General features: G+C 34.1%; 2 pseudogenes; both read left to right on the top strand.

Annotated features, from left to right (window-relative positions):
* The first annotated feature begins 9,672 nt into the window (after nucleotides 1–9,672).
* On the top strand, nucleotides 9,673–16,247 carry LOC114424371 (annotated as a pseudogene).
* Nucleotides 16,248–16,295: 48 nt separating this feature from the next.
* On the top strand, nucleotides 16,296–17,585 carry LOC114424466 (annotated as a pseudogene).
* Nucleotides 17,586–19,458: the final 1,873 nt, after the last annotated feature.

Consider the following 19,458-nt stretch of genomic DNA (forward strand, 5'->3'; position numbering starts at 1 on the left):
TATATAGATGCCAAGACTTAATATAGAGCAAGCAATGTCATGACACATGAGAGAGAGAGAGAGAGAACATTTTGTCACATGATGATGCTATCAAAATTGGGCATAAAGACAAAAATGATTGCTGAGCTAGAGGACCGAGTATGAAAAAGCATTATGAAATAATCATAAATTCCAAGTGTGGGGATCCCCTGGGAATTAATTGTTCGAATTCCATAGAAATATGTTATGTGTTGGAATGCAATGATTTATGGGTATGCTCAACACGGGGCTGGTGAAAAAGCTCTTTGTTTGTTTGATGAGATGAAAAATCAAGGCATGAAACCAGATTGAATTACTTTTATTGCAGTATTGTTAGCATGTAACCATGCAGAATCTTGGGGTCCAATATTCTAACACAATGGTTAGAGATTTTGGAATTGAAACTAAGCCAGAACACTACGCATGGATGGTTGACCTTGTTGGTTGAGCTGGAAAGTTATCTCAGGCTGTAGATTTTATCAAAAGTATGCCTTTTAAGCCCCATCCTGCCATTTATGGAACCCTTTTGGGAGCTTGTAGGATCAATAAAAACTTACAGTTGGCTGAGTTTGCTGCCAAGTTTCTGCTTAAGCTTGATCAAACTATTGCAACTGGATATGTTCAATTGGCTAATGTTTATGCAGAGCACAAAACAGATGACCATCTAGCTAGTATCCGAAGATCAATGAAAGAAAATAATGTAGTGAAGATACCTGGATATAGTTGGATAGAAATAAACAATGTGGTGCATGAGTTTAGATCAAGCAACACATTGCACCCCAAATTGGCTTTTCTATAGATGTAAACTAAAAGACTTGGAGAAGAAAATGAAGCTGGCTGGTAATGCTCCTGATCTTTAATTTGTGTTGCATGATGCGGGAGAGGAGTTGAAAGAACAACTTCTTTTATGGCATAGTGAGAAGTTGGCAATTGCATTTGGACTTCTAAAGGTACCATTAGGGGTTCCAATCCCCACACTTGGAATAAAAGTTTTATGATTTGGAATGTTCACCCAAACAAATGTTTTAAGATATAAAAGCTCTATTATCAATGACACCCAAACCAAATTATATTATATAACCTTGATTTACTTACAAAGCCTTTTCAAAACACAGCAAACCTACAATTACTTTGTTGTTCTGCTACATATTGAAGCTTTGATTCTCATGTTTAATTTGAAGAAAACAAATAAAGAAAAAACTTAATTAGAGTTAGAAGGAATAAGCCTTCATATGCACAAACTCAAGGAATGAGTAATTCAGATGAAGTTAGGCATAATGAGATTGTTGTCGCAGCAAATTTTGTATCAGCAAGAAGACTATTTTGTAGACAATAATAATACATGCTTTATAAAAATATAAGAATACTAAATCCTGTAACAGCAACAATATTAATGTAAATTCCAAGAGGGATAAATGTATTTTTAATTAATCTAAATTCTAAAAAGGAAAGAATTTCTCACTGGTGTAGAGGCTTTATAGCAAAGGATAGCACCTTTAAAACAGAGATGTCTCTCTGTTCTCGCAGGAAATGTTACAAGGTTTTTAGATTATTTTTTTAATATTCAAAGCTACATCCTTTTTAATTTATTAAAGAAATCAGGTAAACTACATCCCCTCTTTCATTCCTTTCACCTCTTTTTAAATCCAAATAATTTTCAGTCAACAATCTTTTTTTTATACATGTGCCAACAGCTGTTAACCATTTAAGTGGATCAGTTAGCTAGTGGCATTATGGTAGTTAGTTTTGTATTCTGCTATATTCAATGAGTGGGAAGTTAGTGTAGGTCCTACTCTTATTTTCATGAATTGAAACAAGAATAGGAGTTACCCAACTCACAACTCAACCATCAAATGCTACCCACAAACCATATCAAGGTTCTCTAGATAAAAAGTGCTTCAAGCAGGATGAAAGAAATAATTCAAGGTTCTCTACATAAGGAAGTGCTTCAAGCTTGAGTTATCCTTCCATCTTGTTTTAAAACAAGAAGGAAGGAAAAATATTTTTAGATGCTAATGTTCGAAATTGATTCAGAGAAGCTAAGTTATACTTGACAAAAGATGCTAATTAAGTTGAATTTCAAAATTGATTCAGAGAAGCACAAGTGCTCTCAACAACCTAAGTTATACTTGACAAGAGATGCTGTGAAATATCATAATGTTCGAGATTTCAGTAAACCCTAATGTTCTAAAAAGGTCAAAAACTGCCATAGAACTAATAAAGACCATGAAGGAAATGTTCGACATTTCAGGAAGCGTACCCTAATGGAGGGTTTTCAACATATATGTAACAATAAAATTAGGGAAATCAGAGACTGACCTACCTACATGATCACGGTAAGTGACGGCGGTCGAAGATGTTCAACGTCAGGGGCGAGGCGGCGTCGAAGGTAGCTACCAAGAACACTGTGAGCTCATGGAGGAAAGGCTATGACGCGCGCGTGAAGTTCAGAACTGAGTGAGCACACGAAGTCCAGGGTGGGAAAGCTTTCACGTGACTAAATGATGGGATAGTCAACGACGGTGCTTCCCAAAAATGCAGTGGAAAAATGGGAAATGACTGTTCAACGACGTGCTTTTGTAGCACCGTCGTTGATGAAGAAGCTAATATTACAAAAATGCCACCGTGCAAGCAACTATGACGGGTTTCGCACGATCGATGTAGAATGCGCATCGTAAATTGGGCTTTTTCTAGTAGTGTTCCAACATCTTTGGGATTACAGACCTTATCCCACGGGACCAAATGCATTTTCCTCTCATTAACACTAGCTCCCCAAATGAAGTTTTTACATGCTTTTATCAACCTCATCACATATAGATTTAGGGAGAAGCGTACTTTTCATCACATACGATGGCAAGGCTTATAAGACCAACTTGGTTAGAGTAACTCATCCAGTAAATGATAAAGATTTTGCCTTTCAAGCATCTTGTGAGTTTTGTTGTGTGAAATTGTTGATGAGGAACAACTATTGGTACTATCGGATTTGCTATTAGCACTACTCGGGTGTGCTTTAAGTTTTTTTTTTCCAACAATGCCATTTTCATGAAAACATGATTCCATTTGAAAAATACACAATGAACTCATGTTTTTGTTGAATAAGAGGGAGTGCAAAATAAAATAAAAAAATACACAACGGAAATGCGATTATGTTGTGTATTTTATCAATGAAATCATGTTTATGTTGTGCAATTTTTTCCATCTTTTTTTACTCAATAAAAACTTATTTTTGTTTCATCAAGTTTTTATGAAAAAAATGTAATTAATTTAGATATAATTTGCTTGAATTAATTATGATATAAATTATATTAATGATAACAACATTACCCTTTCTTAACAGTCAAATTGATTGGGATATAAATTACTTTTTTATTTAAATTTAAATTAATGATGACATATAAGTTATCATTTTTAATTATAATCAAATTAATTAGGCTATAAATTATTATCATAAATTGATTTGATTACTATTAGTAAAGGTAATTCATATAATATATAATTAATTCAGTTACATCTATAAATAGTAACTTCTATCTAATTACTTCAATTTTAATTAACAACGATATTGATTACTATTAAAAGTGGTAAATAATGCCACAATGAATTTGATTACTTAAAATGTAGCTTGCAATTATAATTAATTAATAAAATCGTAAGAAATAAACAATGGAAAGTTTCCCTTGTGTAAAAGGGGGGCACAAAAATAGTATATAATAGAAATATGATTCCGTTGACAAAATACATAATGAGATCTTATTTTTGTCGAGTATTTTTTTCATTCCTTCTTATACAACAGAAACGTGATTTCATTGTATATTTTGACGAGATCAAAAGGACATTTTTAGAAGAAAAAATAATATTTAAAACACATGCAGATAGTGCTAATAGCAAATCCAGTAGTGCGAATAATAACTCTCTTGTTGAGGTGTGTTTTAGAGGTTGCTCATATTGCGCTACCCATAGGTTACCCACCAACTATGGGATTGGGCTTTAGATAATTGGGCCCTTTTCAATTTGTTCTATGACTATGTAGATCATAGGGTTTAAAAGCAGGATAACTCATTTAATCAAAATATGAATTCTAATTAATAGTTCAAACACCTTTTTTGTTCTTTTCGTAACATTCCATAAGCTACCTTCATTCTCTACTAATGGTATGTGTCAATCCTTTTGTTGTTTCTAGCCATTACTTCGAGAGTCACCACATCATTTTTATGAAAAGGAGATTCCATTTGCAATCTTTGTAAGGTATCAACTTTCTCTCTTTTCTTTATTAAAATGATCATGGAGTCTATTTCTGACCTTTCCTTCGGTAGGGTTGTAATAAGTGTTAGGAAGTCCCACATCGCCTGCCTCAGTCTTTGCGGTGCAGCTTATATATCTGTTGGACAACTTCACTTAGTGCCAATTGGTTTTAAGATGAAATCTAACATGGTATCAGAGCCTATAGCCCGTCTTAGTTCTCTCCGCCATGTTGGTGGCTCTCTCCGCCATATCGGCGGCTCGCCTATATCAGCGGCATCTGTGGAGGGGGGATGTTAGGAAGTCCCACATCTTCAATCAGTGTCTTATCCCATCATTCTTTTGAGAGTTGGTGCCAATCCAAGTGCCTTATCCCATCACAAAATCCCTCTTTGAGAAATAGATTAGTGGTATAGCTACCAACTTACACATCAACTATCACTAGATGGTAACGTAAAAGGAGGCTCTACATTTTCACAAACATGGTGAATAGGTTTCCTAAACTTTTGACATTTTTTTATTCAAGCTCTAATGATATCTTTAATCTTATGTGCAAGTCGAAGAGTTAAACAAATAAGGAATTAAGATTTCGTTTGGCCTAAATGGTGAAATTTCAAGTAAAGAAGCCTTTAATATTATCCAAGACAGTGGCTCAATGATATGCCATCCTGCATTCAAGTGGCTTATAGTATAAAGGGTTGTGCCAATTGGACATTCAAGATAACTAGTCTAGAGAAAGTCATTAAGGTGTTATGATAGAAGGTGTCAACATTTCAAGAAAAGTCAACAAAGCTTGAGAAGAAAATGTCACTCTGACCTCAACAAAAATAGTTTGAACTTGAGTTTCTTTTGAACAAGAATTTGATCGATGAATTAGGAAATGACTGAAAGCCATTAAGCATATTTTTTTTCCACCTTTGGCGTCTAGATCACTCACGTGTGTCTAGATTGTTATCAACTAAAGGGTGGGGTCTTAATAGATTTGTCTACGTATAGGTAACCTTATTGTTTAAGCTAGTACTGAGGAAGTATAGGGGTGTGCAGGGCCCAACACAACCTGATGGCCCAATCCAAACAAGTTCAAGTTTAATTTATAGATAATTGAGTTCATTCAAATCTAGGAATAAGTTAGGAGACAAAAATTAGGGCTGGGTTAGGGTTAAAGATAGCCTAACTCAACCTGTCATTTACTCATCCCTAACTTTACAAGCCATTATTATGTCTTTGCAATACATTTCCTTTTTATGCTTTACCAAAAAAACTCTACCTTGTTAACTTCACCTATCTATATTTTCCTAACTAATGCAAAAACTATTATTTTTTACTGGCTTGGGTTGTGAGTATCTGCATTTAATTTATGATATCATGTATAATGATAAGATGCACTTTCATTCTTGGAATTCCAATTATATTAATAGGAAGTATTTGAAAAAACACTAAAGCCCTCTTTTTTAGTAGATTTTTCTCTTATTTTGATCTTGTCGCAATCCTGTACAAAGTAATAGGAATAGGCGAGTTTTTTTTTTTTTTTTTTTGTATAAAGATTAGAGTGATACTGCACAATAGGAAATGAAATCCCAACTATATTGGCACCCCAAAAACTACCCATCAACTAAATGCCATTTACATAAAAAAATAAATAAAAAAGGAAGATCAATGAAACATATAAAAAAGGAAGGTAATTAATGTTCCGAAAGAAGTCTTCCATAATAAAATTATGAACCCAACATAAAACGGAGAAAGCGAACAAGCCCCAAAATTGGCTAATTTATCCGTGCAAGCACTACCATTCCTATATACGTGGGAAAAAATGACAACCATACATTTACAAAGAATCTAGCTATTTTTCCAGTGAATACATAATCTACAAGGAACAAGAACTGAATTTTTAAAAGCTAAAACCACAAGCTAGGAATCATACTACACCCAAAGGTTTTGTGAACCTTTTTATGGGAAATTTCAATGGCAAGGATAGCAGCAGAAAGTCCAGCATAAAGAGGCGTGTTCTAATCATTTGTATCCATAAAGTAACTAAAATTAACTCAAACACCCATCATTAATTATGGGAAAAATGGGGTTTATCTGCCCTTAGAAACTTACAGATTCACTGACCTAAAAAGATGGTTGCTCTTGTAATTCTGGGCTTGAAGTCTCACAACTATAACAACATGAAAAGCAATATTGCTTTGACATCAAATTGTGAAGGAAACCAAGCCAAGGTGACTTTCTTTAGCCCTGCAAGCTACACACAAATTCTTTTCCTTTGATTGGATGCCAATTGACATCACTCTCAATGACTTGGCTAAAATCATATGGGATTCTCTGACATTTAAGTTCTTTTAATAATGTGTCAATCACTGTAAAATTTTCCACTTTAACATAAAAAACAAGGCAATAAAATCTTGTATTACTAACAATAACCAAATCTTTTACACCCTATTGTCACGTGAATAACCAATGACTTGCCAAATGCAATCCGACTAACTTTCCTCCAACACAATTCCAAAATTTATATCAAATGATCAAACAACCTGAATGTCAAAAGAGAAAATCTGCCTTTCAACAGTTTATGGATTCTCAAGCTACTCCAAAAAGTGCTTGATTGAAGGTAAAGTAACAATAATTTGAAATGAATTTAGCTAAAAGATAAAGGAAACAACAAGTATAATTGAAAGCAAAAAATCAACTTGAAATAATTGAAAAAAATTTTAATTGCATTGATTGTTTGGACAGAGGTCCCTTCCAATGTTTTTCAAACACATTTATACTAGAAAATCTCAAATAACTTCCAAAGATCGTGTTCTTTCAACATTTGGCCACTATTGGATTTCTAACCAACAATTTGACTAACATATACCTGATTCAGCTAATGTTATCTTCAGCTGCTTCTGCCACATCCCACTTTTTTCTCCTATTTTTCAGGCACGTTCCATTATTAGCGAAATTCTACGGGATCTTCAATTGTAACTGTTCTAATGATGCTTCCTTGTTTTTTCAGATCCGGAGTGAGAGCCCACTTCTGTTGAATCCAGTTGACTACTTGTTCATAAATCTTAACCACTTAGTTGAAATCAAATTCAAATTACTTTAGAGAATTAATATCATCAACCTTATCTTTGTCCCTATTATCTTGGAAACATTTTCAACAACTAGCTTTATCTCATCGGCTAACCAATTTCCGCTAATAAATTTTGAGTAGTAACAAATTCACCCTTACATCTTGACTCACTGAAGATATAATTTTTATCTTTTACCGTTTTTGTCAACTTAAACTGAACTTCTTTTCAAATTCTAGTTGTTACAAATGCTCCTTTTATGCACTCTCTCTTTAAATATATGACTTTCATTGTTGCCTGCTCATCCAAATTACCCTTACCTTTCTCTTGCCTTTGCTTTCATCTTCTTACTCCTTGCTTCTTTTCCTATCATGTTGATCACTGATAGCTCATGACCGCACTCTCATGATTACAGCCACGATGTTGAGACCTAAAAATTGTTTGCTTCTAGTTTTTTCAGATGACGAAGCCCTAGTGATTTCAACCAACCCATGTGCCCTCATGAAGCATTACTACCTCCATCCAAGCACCTTTGATATTGATGATGGCATTACTCTACCCCACCACTATCATCATTATCATGGTCACTCACTTCCTATCATTTCTTGGTTCAGGATCAAGAATATTCCTCCGACCTTACGGAGCTAGCCTCACAACTCTCCTTCATACTCCAGTTGGCTTAGTCTAATGTCTAAGGCAAAAGAATCCATCTGGAAGCGTTGAGGTATCTATCATGCTATTAACCTGTCGAAGCATGATTTTTAACCCAATTAATGTGTTCATTTTTCTGAGCTTTCGGTCAGCATCCATCAATGCTTTCATCTTCCAATTTGGTATGATGACCATCATGCTCCAAGACATGGTGACCATTTTAGGGTTGCTGATTGTAGGCCATTAGCTTCCCACCCAGTATGCATCATCAAGGGAAAACCTAAGCATAACCTTTGAGAGGTACACCAACGGCTATGCCCATTTCATCACCGCTCATATGAAGAAAATGTTGGTCATTCCAAATGAAGAACATAATGTTTTCGTGCTTTATTGGATTTGTAATTACTTCATCCATTCTTTTTTCAAGGACATTGTGTTTGAGTGTTTGTCTAATATTTCTTTGCTTCAATTGGATGATCCTATGGCTATATGAGTACTGTTTTGATCTTCCCACTACAAGTCAATTTTATTTTTTTTTTACTTTTAAAAAAGATCAAATTGGCAAGAATCTAGGTAGTGCTACTAGTCCTATTTGGTTTTTGCAACTTTGGATAGTTCGATATTTCTCCATGTTTGTCGCTAACGTCCCAAAATCAGCTATTGCAGCAGAATGCCATGCCAAGCCCTTTGTATCAAGTTGACCATTAATCGTTCTACTTGGGTTGTCCTTGTAGCCATCTTCGCCATCATAGACGATGCGGGTGCGCTCTAGAACCCTCCCATTGTTGACCATTAAGTACCTAGTTAATTGAAATTGGATCCCAAGCCGATCCGACTGGCCTTGCTGTTAAGAGGACTTATTGGGGTAGTATTATGACAACTCAACATTTGTTTTGTGGCATCAAGCAGAATTCCAGGTACAATAAGATTTCAGTAGAGTAATACAATCCCCAATTCTTTTCTTGTCAATTTGACGTTACCCAGAACATCCCCATGGCCTTTTTCACTAAGACTAAACCAACTTCTAGACACTATTTGACTGTTGGCCAATAGTCAAGGATAAACTTTTTCCTCTTAGGACCCTTTACTATGCGATGTGTGCTGATGGGCAACCTTCAGCCGATCTAGAGGCTAATGAGGCTTTTACTCAACAACCAACACCATATCCAAAAGCGTCTTCTATGTTGAAAAAGCAAAAATAAAATTCGTTGGCATTATCATAGGGAACCCTTCGATGGGTAATGATAATTCTAATTTGTTTTCTATTTTACCTGCATTTGACTTTTACTATATCCATTTTATAACAATTGCCAAGCGTCGGATTGAAATCGGTGATCTCGAAGACACAAATGAAAGGAGCTCGCTTGATTCACCCCCTTTAACATTTAAGAGGACTACAAGAGCTATGGTTACTAGTCGAGCTACTCCTGCACCATCATCTACCCAAACCAAGGTACTTAGTTGTTTTTGTTAACTATGATCCATTCATATTCTTCAGATATTGATTAGTTCTATTATCTAAAATTGACTACTTCTTTGGGTCGAGGAATAAAGAGAATCAAGCTTGATACTATCACCAAAAATTTGCATGTAAGCATTATTCCTTCAATTCTCATAGTATTCCTTTTTACTTTGGCTAACACTTCATGTTTTTGCAGGAATCCACATCTATCAATGAACATATTAAGGAATAACCGAACCAAGCGTTATGCCCACCATTCAAATTCCACAAATTGATCCTTCTGTGGCCTTTGTGCACATTATTCTGCCTAACATCACTGAAGAGGCCTTGATGCAATACTTCCAATCCGCCACTTCATCTTTGCTAATTGCTCCATCGGACGGTTCTCCCACAGATGACCACTTTCAACATGTTGAGCAGTTTATGACCAATGAGGTGCCTATTGACCCTTCAATGTTGAAATCCATTAGATTATCTTTTGCCAAATTGGCCAAACTCTTCACATTTCTGAATCAACTCACCAGCTACCCAGATTAATTGGTTTATTTGTAGGCAATGTTGTCTTCAACCATGACATGCATCAACAAAGATACAATTCAGCAACAACCAATTTGAACCAACTAAGGGAGCTACATGCTCAAAATTCCATTTATAACACCAATTTTCAATTAATGGACGTTGAAAGGCAGACAAACTTAGCTGAACAAGAGCACCTCAACAAGAGGGTTGAAGATTTGATAGCAAAACTCGATAGGGTCAACAAAGAATTGGCCATATAAAACCCATAGATTGTTGTTATAAACACCAAGCTCAACAACTGTGCTGATCGCCACATTCAACTCTACACTCTAGCCTCTTCTTTGGATGCAAGTACTAATCATCTTTTGCATCAAAAGGATGGCCTAGAGAGGGATTTAGGTGTTGGTGAAGGAGGCATTGTCGCAGACTAAAGGGCTTGGGTGAGCTAAGGCAACTATTTGAACAAGCCAAACAAGCTTTGTTTAAATCTTCCCCAAGTCCAACGACTTCAGCTGGTCCATCCTCTATTATTCTTATTGTTGATCTAGTTATTGAATCCTTGAACTTATTGATGTTGTTTCTAAAATGGATGTTGACATCAATGGTGTAGTTATTGAATCCTCTATTATTCTTATTGTTTCTAGTTATTGAATCCTGAAGCTTGGGTGAGCTAAGGCAACTATTTGAACAAGCCAAACAAGCTTTGTTTAAATCTTCCCCAAGTCCAACGACTTCGGCTGGTCCATCCTCTATTATTCTTATTGTTGATCTAGTTATTGAATCCTTGAACTTATTGATGTTGTTTCTAAAATGGATGTTGACGTCAATGGTGCAGTAGTGGCTCCTAAGACCAATCCTGAAGCTCACCTATAAAGGATGCAATGATTGACAATGCTAGAACTTCTTCAATTGAACCAATCAACATGGCTAGAGATTTGGCTGTCAATGCATGGATCTATGCCCTTTTCAACTTTTTTATTTTATTTCTCTAATAAGTCTATATATTTGGACATTTTGTTGGATCAACTAATTAACCAGCTTGTGGTCACTAAACCATTTTGCTCCTTTGATTTTGTTCTACTTCCCAAATAGAAGGATGGAAAATTTCTAAGTACTTAGCATTTATGCTTCTATCTAGCTCATTCCCTCCTTGGTTTATTAGCGTATACACTTCATTAGGTAATACTTGGCTTACTACAAATGGTTCTTCCCAATTAAGGGACCATATGTCGACTTCCAAATATTTTACTCCCATCGGCAAAATCGACAACTTACCATGCTTGTTACAAGCCTTTTCTATTTTTCGTTTATTAAGTAGAATATTGTTAAGTGTTGCTATCATATTCTCATTTATCTCATCTAGTTCGTCCAACAAAGATTGTTGATATTCGTCAAAGGTTAACATGTTTTGCTTAGCAACTTGTAGCGATTGCACAATAATATCTAATGGCAGCACAACTTCATGACCATATTTGTGACTACTGTTTACAAAGTTGTATCTACTTTTATGACTTACCCATAAATGTGAATTAATTTAAAAAATACCTCCATTTAGTAATTTCCAAAAAAAAAATCTCCAAATGTTAAAAAAGCCAAAAATAGTCCCTTGCAAATAATATATTTATGAACATGCTTATTAGTCAATCCACCAAAAATAAATCATACACACCTCTGTTAGACAAGTGGCCTTAAATATCTTAAGAAAGGGGGGGGGGTTGAATTAAGATATTACAAACTATTTCCCAAATTAAAAATTCTACTTTACTTTTAATGCAAGTTCCAAGTTCCCTTAAAGATGAGTTTCCAAAAGATAATTCAAATTAAACAATCTGAATGTAAATGTTAAGCAACAATAAATAAAAGAGTTTAAGGGAAGAGAAAGTGCAAACACAGTTTTTATACTGGTTCGGCAAAGTTCGTTGCCTACGTCCAGTCCCCAAGAAACCCGCTTGGGTTCCATTATCTCAAAAATCCTTTACACTTTCTGAAACACACAAGGACAACCCTTCCTTTGTGTTTAGATGCTTTACAACAAGAGACTCTCAGTCTCTTAGCCCTTTGATTAGAAAGAGAAGAAGAAGAAGATGATCTCTCTTGAAAGAGATAGATGTTTACAATGAAGCACTCAATTCCTTATTGAATAACACAAGTGTTTGACCAAGGAATGTTGGATGATAAGAGATTTTTGTTTGAGAGGATTATGCCTTTTGTGAACAAGGAAAACTCTCTTAGAATTTCGTGCCCAAGTCACATATATATAGGCCTTATTGGTAATTGATTATCATAATGGTGTAATCGATTACATAGTTACTTCTGAAGAGTTATGTCTCTTCATATTTGAAATTTGAATTTTTAAATACTGGTAATCAATTACCAACTCACTATAATCGATTACACAACTTCCACTTCCAACTTCCAACTTCCAACTTTCATTTTCAACTTTCAACTTCCAATAACTTCCACTTCCAACTTCAACTTCCAGTAACTTCTACTTCCAACTTCCAGTAACTTCCATTTCCAACTTCCATTTTCAACTTTCAACTTCCAATAACTTCCACTTCCAGCTTCCAACTTTCATTTTCAACTTTGAAGATTCTAGAGGTTTTCTTGATCATATATCTTTGATTTCTTGGATTGAATAAAACTTGAGAAGCGCGTTCCTTTGGCATCATCAAAACATCTTCTTGAAGCATTGCTTCTACAACCTCTAATTCGTTTGTTGTCTTGAATGCCTGAGTTCCATAAAATACCTAGTTTGACTTGTAATTTTGACTTTGACCACCTACATGGAAAAAATTAATTTCACTTCTTTAACTAACGTTTTGACTTGTAAGGAACAATTATTCTCTACTCTTAATCTCAATCGTGTTAGGGTTTTTTTGTATGGCTGGCTAAACACTCTTGTTGGGAATTTCTAAGGAACAATTGATGTAATTACTTTAATATCTAATTGATTGTGTTTTCGGTGTCCAATGCTTCTTTCAATGCTTAATTTCTACATGCCCTTGGTCTGATCACCGATATGTATGTTTAGTTAGGTGACTTTAGCATTGGGAAATGTACTGTTGCCTTAGAACTTGATAGAAGCAGGATTGAAACTTAGTCTTAAATGAGGGATCTGTGGATTAAGTTTTAGTTTTCTTAATATGCTGTGATGATAATGCTATTTAATCTAAGCCTAGTCCAACAAGAGGGATATGAGAACAAAGCTTAGGTTAAATTAGTCTAAACTTATGTAAGCTGTTTAAGCTGAGCCTAGTCTTAAAGAGTGATTTGCGGACGAAGCTTAGTTTAAATTAGTCTAAACCTACAAGGGCTGCTTAAGTTAAGCCTAGTCCAACAAGAGGGATCTGAGGACGAAGCTTGAGTTAAGCTAGCCTAATGAGGGATCGAGGTTTAGTACTTTAGGCTACAACATAGAACACAAAAGCATGATTGATTAGAGAAATATCCTTATATGCATCAGCTTGTTTGTTAGAAAGACCCAACACTTTTACCTACTGTTGTCAATCTTACTTGCATTTTTATTGTTTTTAGCTTAGACTTAGTTTAATTCAGTTCTAAACCATCAATTATCAATGTTTCTTTCAACAATGCCTTATTTCTGAATTTAACCCTGTCTAATACTAGTTCCTTGAGTTCGATACTTGGATTCATCCGTTTTAATTTTAAATACTTGACGATCCGGTGCGTTTTCTGGTGTTTCAATTCCCTTGAATATAATTGTTGAGAATTGGGGAAAAAGGAACCATATGGGAACACTACTACATCCTTTTTATCTTCAAAGACATGGCTATTTATAGAAAAGAGCCAAGAGGTGTAGGCCAATTCGCCCAGGCGAGTGTGTTGCTTATGGATGAAGAAATCTAACTATTTTAATTTTAAATACTTGATGATCCGGTGCGCTTTCTGGCGAATCGGATTTCCCTTGAACATATTAGTATAAAGAAGAATTGGACCAAAAAGTAATTGCAGGGGAAATCCAACAAAAAACAGTCTAGATGTTCTTCCTTTCTTTATACTTTTTTCACGTTTTTTTTTCTGCACCATTTTTTTTGCACAAAATTCAAATTTGAACAAAAATATGTGATTGGGAAGATCCAAATCTAGACTATAACAGAATTTTGGTTCCAAATTTGAAAATCAAATTCAGATCCTAACAACTTCAATTATCCAAATCTGGATTGTAATAGGATTTTGGCTCCAGATTTGAAAAACAAATTCACATCCCAACAACTTTAGTTATCCAAATATGGATTGTAACGAAATTTTGGCAGCTTTAACTATCCAAATATGGATTGTAACAAATTTTGGCTCCAAATTTGGAAATTGGATTTTTTTTCCTTTTTTTGTACGAATTTTCTGATAATATATTTAAACAAGAAGACAAAAAGGATATTAATACTAGATAGAGTTCAAAAAAGGAAGATAGACTCGAAGAAATAGAACAAAGGAACACGAAACAGTAATATAAAGTTAAACAAAGGAAAAAAAACAAGCAAAGGAGGAAGCAAAAGAAGAAAGTAAACACAAAGGATATATAACACCTGATTCAAGAGCCGAAGCTCTGATACCAAATGATAAGAGATTGCTTAGAATCATTTTAAAAACATGTATAAACAAACAGGAACTTGACCCTAAATGTGATCTGCCTGTAGAACCAAAGTTATCAAAAGGAGCGTGACCCTAACCGTGACCTGCCGATAGAAGCAACACTATCAGTTCTTAACCCAAGAACAAAGGGAAAGATCTCACAATAGAGAAACTCTCAAATTTTATTAGTTTTTCAATTGTTCCTAACAAAGTGTTTAAGGAGTCTATTTATACTCCTACTAATAACCCTAATTTAGGCCCAAGGCCCAATAACTAATCTAAATATTAAAAGACTTAAAATAACAATAAAAGGTCATGCATGTTAGGCTTAATTATTATCTAATCAGCCCAAAATTAATAGTCCACCAAAATTGATCAACTCAACCCATGGATGCTTGTTTTGTAAATTGGGCTTCCCAAAGTGATTATTCAAGTTGGTCTCAAAAAATCTTCATCAACTTGTAGGGGAGTGGCCCAATTAGGTGCAACCCTTAGTTCACGTTGGTCTTCTTTCTCTTTGATCTTTAAAATCAGGCCTTGCAATGCTTGCTTCATCCTCTTAGTCTTGGACCTTGTCACAGGACCTCCAATCCGTTATAAAGGATCATTAAACGGGTTGGTTGCACCTCTATCATAAAGGTTGACTAATATAATATTGTCTCCTAACTTATCAGTTGAATGTTGATAAAAATATTATATTTTTTGGATAAGGCAATGAAGTTGTTAAAGTTTTAGGGCAATGTTGAGTTGCCTACTTATCCCCTACTTATAATGTTTGGTGCTTTTGCTTTTGTTGTGGTAGAAATGAAGTTTAGTTATGTGTTTTTGGTTTAGGATGATATGAACTGTGCCAAGGCATATGTGAAATTTAATTGTCAATGGTTACTTGACAACTGCCTTGAGGATATGGATTTTATGGCTGATAAGTTTGATAAAGGTTGCATTGACCATTTGAAATTGGTTACTTCCACTCCCTTTATTCGATTTACATATACAGAAGCAGTGGAAATACTGGAAGACATTGTGAAGAATGGTAAGAAATTTGAAAATGAACAAAAATGGGTAATTGACTTAGCATTTGAGCATGAAAGGTACGCTTAATTGAAATTTGGTTTTTTGTCTAGTTCTTGTTTTTTTTATTTGTGTTGTGTGATATCTTAGGGGTATAATGTTATGCAGATACCTAACAAATGTAAAGTTTTAGAAGCTTGTCATTGTATATAACTATCCAAAAGATATTGAAGCATTCTACATGCGGCTCAATGATGACTTAAAGACAGTGGTTGTTATGGATGTGCTTGTACCCAAGGTATATGTTCTGTATATTTTGTTTTCATCTTGTTTGTAATGCATGGCATAATAGAAGCATGCAAATGTAATTTCAGGTTGGAAAACTAATTGGTGGAAGCCAAAGGGAAGAACATTATGATGTCATCTAGACAAGGTTCATATATCTGTTTACTTTGTCTTTTCTTAATTTCTTTCCTTGTATTGTTTTCCATGTTAATATTGTATTTAAATTGCATAATAAAGGAAATGGGTTTGCCTGTTGAGCCATATGAGTGGTACCTTGATCTAAGGCGGTATGGAATAGTGAAAATGCCAAATTTGGCCTTGGATTTGAAAGGATGATTCTCTTTGCCACTGGCTTGGAAAATATTAGACATATGATTCCCTTCCCATGATATCCTGGCAAAGTAGATCTATGATTATCAGTGGTTTTTTCAATTCTCTTGCACCAAGTAGTTAAGTTGACAATGGAAATGTAGTATTTAAATATAGCATTTTTTTAATCCTCTTCTCTTTTTCTAATAGAAGATTGTAGCTGATTGGTTCTACAGTTTCTAAAGCAGTTATTGTCATACTTTTTTTCTTCTATTAAGATATATGTAACCAGAGTTCTCACTATACATCTATGTATTGGAGAAGCATCATTTCCTTAAGTTATTTGAGTTATTAAATGTGTTCAATAATCTGTTATTAATTAATTGTGTGCCTCAGAGGTTTATCCCATCTAAATTTGGGTTAGATCCTACCAGGGTTCAAGTATTTGTGCTTGAAGATGGCTATAATTTTTATGCACCCAAAGTTGAAATTCGTAGACTTGTGGAGGCTGAAGGCATTCCTTACACTTTCATCTCATGCAATTTCTTTGTGAGGATTTTGCTTCCTTCTCTTGCTCAGCCAAGCTTAGATACTCCTCCAAGGGACAAGGTCACCATATTTTTTGATGGGAATATAAAGGGTATGCTCCATCAATCAAAATCGTTGTTTGTTATTCTTTCACTTGGTGTTCTATTACTTTTTCATGAATGGTTTCTTTGCAGGTGTCTTCATGAAGTAAAGTGATGTTGCTGCATTCACTAACAATGCAGTTCATGACCCTTGTACGTTAAACAAAGTGTTGTATTTGAGACCCCCGTGAAATGTTTGTTCTTTGAATGAGATGGTTGAGATGTGGGAGATTAAGATTGGCAAGAAGCTTGAGACATTGCATGTCTTTGAAGGAGAGTTGCTCCAGAAAATCAAAGGTATTATAATAGTATGTATAACTTTACAACTTCTTGTCAAGAATATAGGAGGCATGAACAATCATCTCATACAATAATTATTTCTATATGATTATTAGATCATCACATGTCCAATGTCCTAACCAATCTTTACATGACATATAATTGGGATTTTCAATTTATGGAAGAGTTAATAACGTTTGGTTACATGCCACATAAAGACTAATCAAAACCATAGTAATCACTGGATATAATAATTTCTATGGATATGAATGTCTTTTCTTAAATATATGTATGCACCATTTCATTTTAAAAAGAAAAAGTGAGAAAAATGCTAACATATGCCTACATTTCTTTGTTGGCATTACAGGGACTTCTTTCCCTGCCAATTTTGAGATGGTCTTCATATATTCTGCTTTCATAAAGGGAGATCACACATACTTTGATATTGAGTCATCCTTTGGTGTGAATGGTACACAACTATATCCACACCTGAAATATACCACAGTAAGTGAGTTCTTAGACACACTAGTTTAGACTTTGTCTATTTGCCCCCTGAATGTGGTGCACTGCCTGTGATTATTGGAATCCAAAATCAAGTTCTTGTACAATCATGGTAGACCTAAAAATAATTTTTGATATTGCAATTAGAAATTAGAATAAATGAGAAGCATAAATAAACAATTGTCAATAAGGACAAGATCGTTAATGGCACAACTTTGTGTAAATCAAAATTGCATACTCTATGGATTACTTTAAGTATTTCTTTTATTTGATAATAATTATTCAATAATAATTTGAATATAATATTTTATATTGTCAGGATTGGATCTGTTTTCAATTTGTAGGTTTGGGTTAATTAACAAAACACACAAAATATTTATAAAAAAAAGGGGCAAAAACAACATCGGTTATGCTAAAACCGATGTTGTTATGTACCTTACAACATTGGTTTTGTCAAAACCGACGTTGTAATGCACCTTACAACATCATTTTTTATCAAAACCGATATTGTTTTTGCATCTTTCTTTATATATTTCTTACCATACAACATCAATTTTCATAAAAACCGATGTTGTATTGTGTATTTTAACATCAGTTTTTTAGTAACCGATGTTAATGTTGATACTTTTAATGTCGGTAGTTTCAACATCAGTTAAAAATTGATGTTGAATATTCAAAATAACTTATGTTAAAAGTGTTTTTTCTAGTAGTGATCAGTTTGGTTAGCGACCCACTGTAGATGTACTACTAGAAAATAAGTTTTTAATGTTGGTTATTAAAGACTTTCAACATCAGTTATTAACCGATGTTGAAACTACTGACATTAAAAGTATCGACGTTAATATCGATTTTTGAAAACCGATGTGAAGCTAAACTACACAACATCGGTTTTCTAAAAAAACCAATGAAAACTGATGTTGTAGAGTAAGAAATAACGAAAAAAGTAACATATGTACAAACCAACATCGGTTTTTCTAAAAACCGATGTTGGTGAGCAGAAAACAACATCAATTTTAAGAAAAATTGATGTTGTTGCGCAAAAAACATTGGTTTTTCTTTTTTGAATTTTTTTAATATCTTGTCTGTTTTTTCAATTATACCAAATTAATTTGTAAATTGAAAAACAAAACCAATCTAGACTGCTTTTATGAAGGCAATTAAAATTTTGTGCATAATAAGTGAATATTTACTATCAATTAAAAGAAATATTTAAAGTAATGAAAGTCAATACATAAAATCATTTGTAACCCAATAATCTAAATTAACATAACTCTACAATTCTAAAATTACTTAGACACCTATTGTTTCATTTTTAACTTTTAGATAATATCATGCTCACTGAATGTGAGCAGGAAGGAATTGAGTGGTGTAACCATGTACCTGTTAAAAAACAAAATTAATTAAACTCAACTGAAAACTATATTAAGTTATGTAATTGAAATTATGAAAGCAAGTAAATATAAATTGAATTATATTATACGTTGTTGATTAATTCTTCTTCATCATGATCATTACAATTTGCGAGGAGGTCGTCAACTTCTTCTTCTTTATTGACGTTAAGCGGCATTTGTGTGGAGAAAGGACTAAGACATGTATCAACAGTTGAATCATCATCTTCAACATTAACACTAATTGTTTTTCCATGTAAAACCATTGACCACCTTTCATCACAAGGATCTTGAACATAAAACACCTATTTAGCTTGTTCTACCATGATGAAAGGCTCATTCTGATAAGCGAGATTCTTCAAATCTAAAATCATCAGTTCGCACACCGATATTGCTATCAACCCATTTACACTTGAAAACACAGAAAGTGAATTTTACATAATTAAGCTCCTTGATTTCTTCAATGACTAAAAAGTAAGGCATGGAAGCTACATGGGGATTGTCATCATATACAATAG

Source organism: Glycine soja, chromosome 1 (genome assembly GCF_004193775.1).
Source record: "Glycine soja cultivar W05 chromosome 1, ASM419377v2, whole genome shotgun sequence".
NCBI lineage: Eukaryota > Viridiplantae > Streptophyta > Magnoliopsida > Fabales > Fabaceae > Glycine > Glycine soja.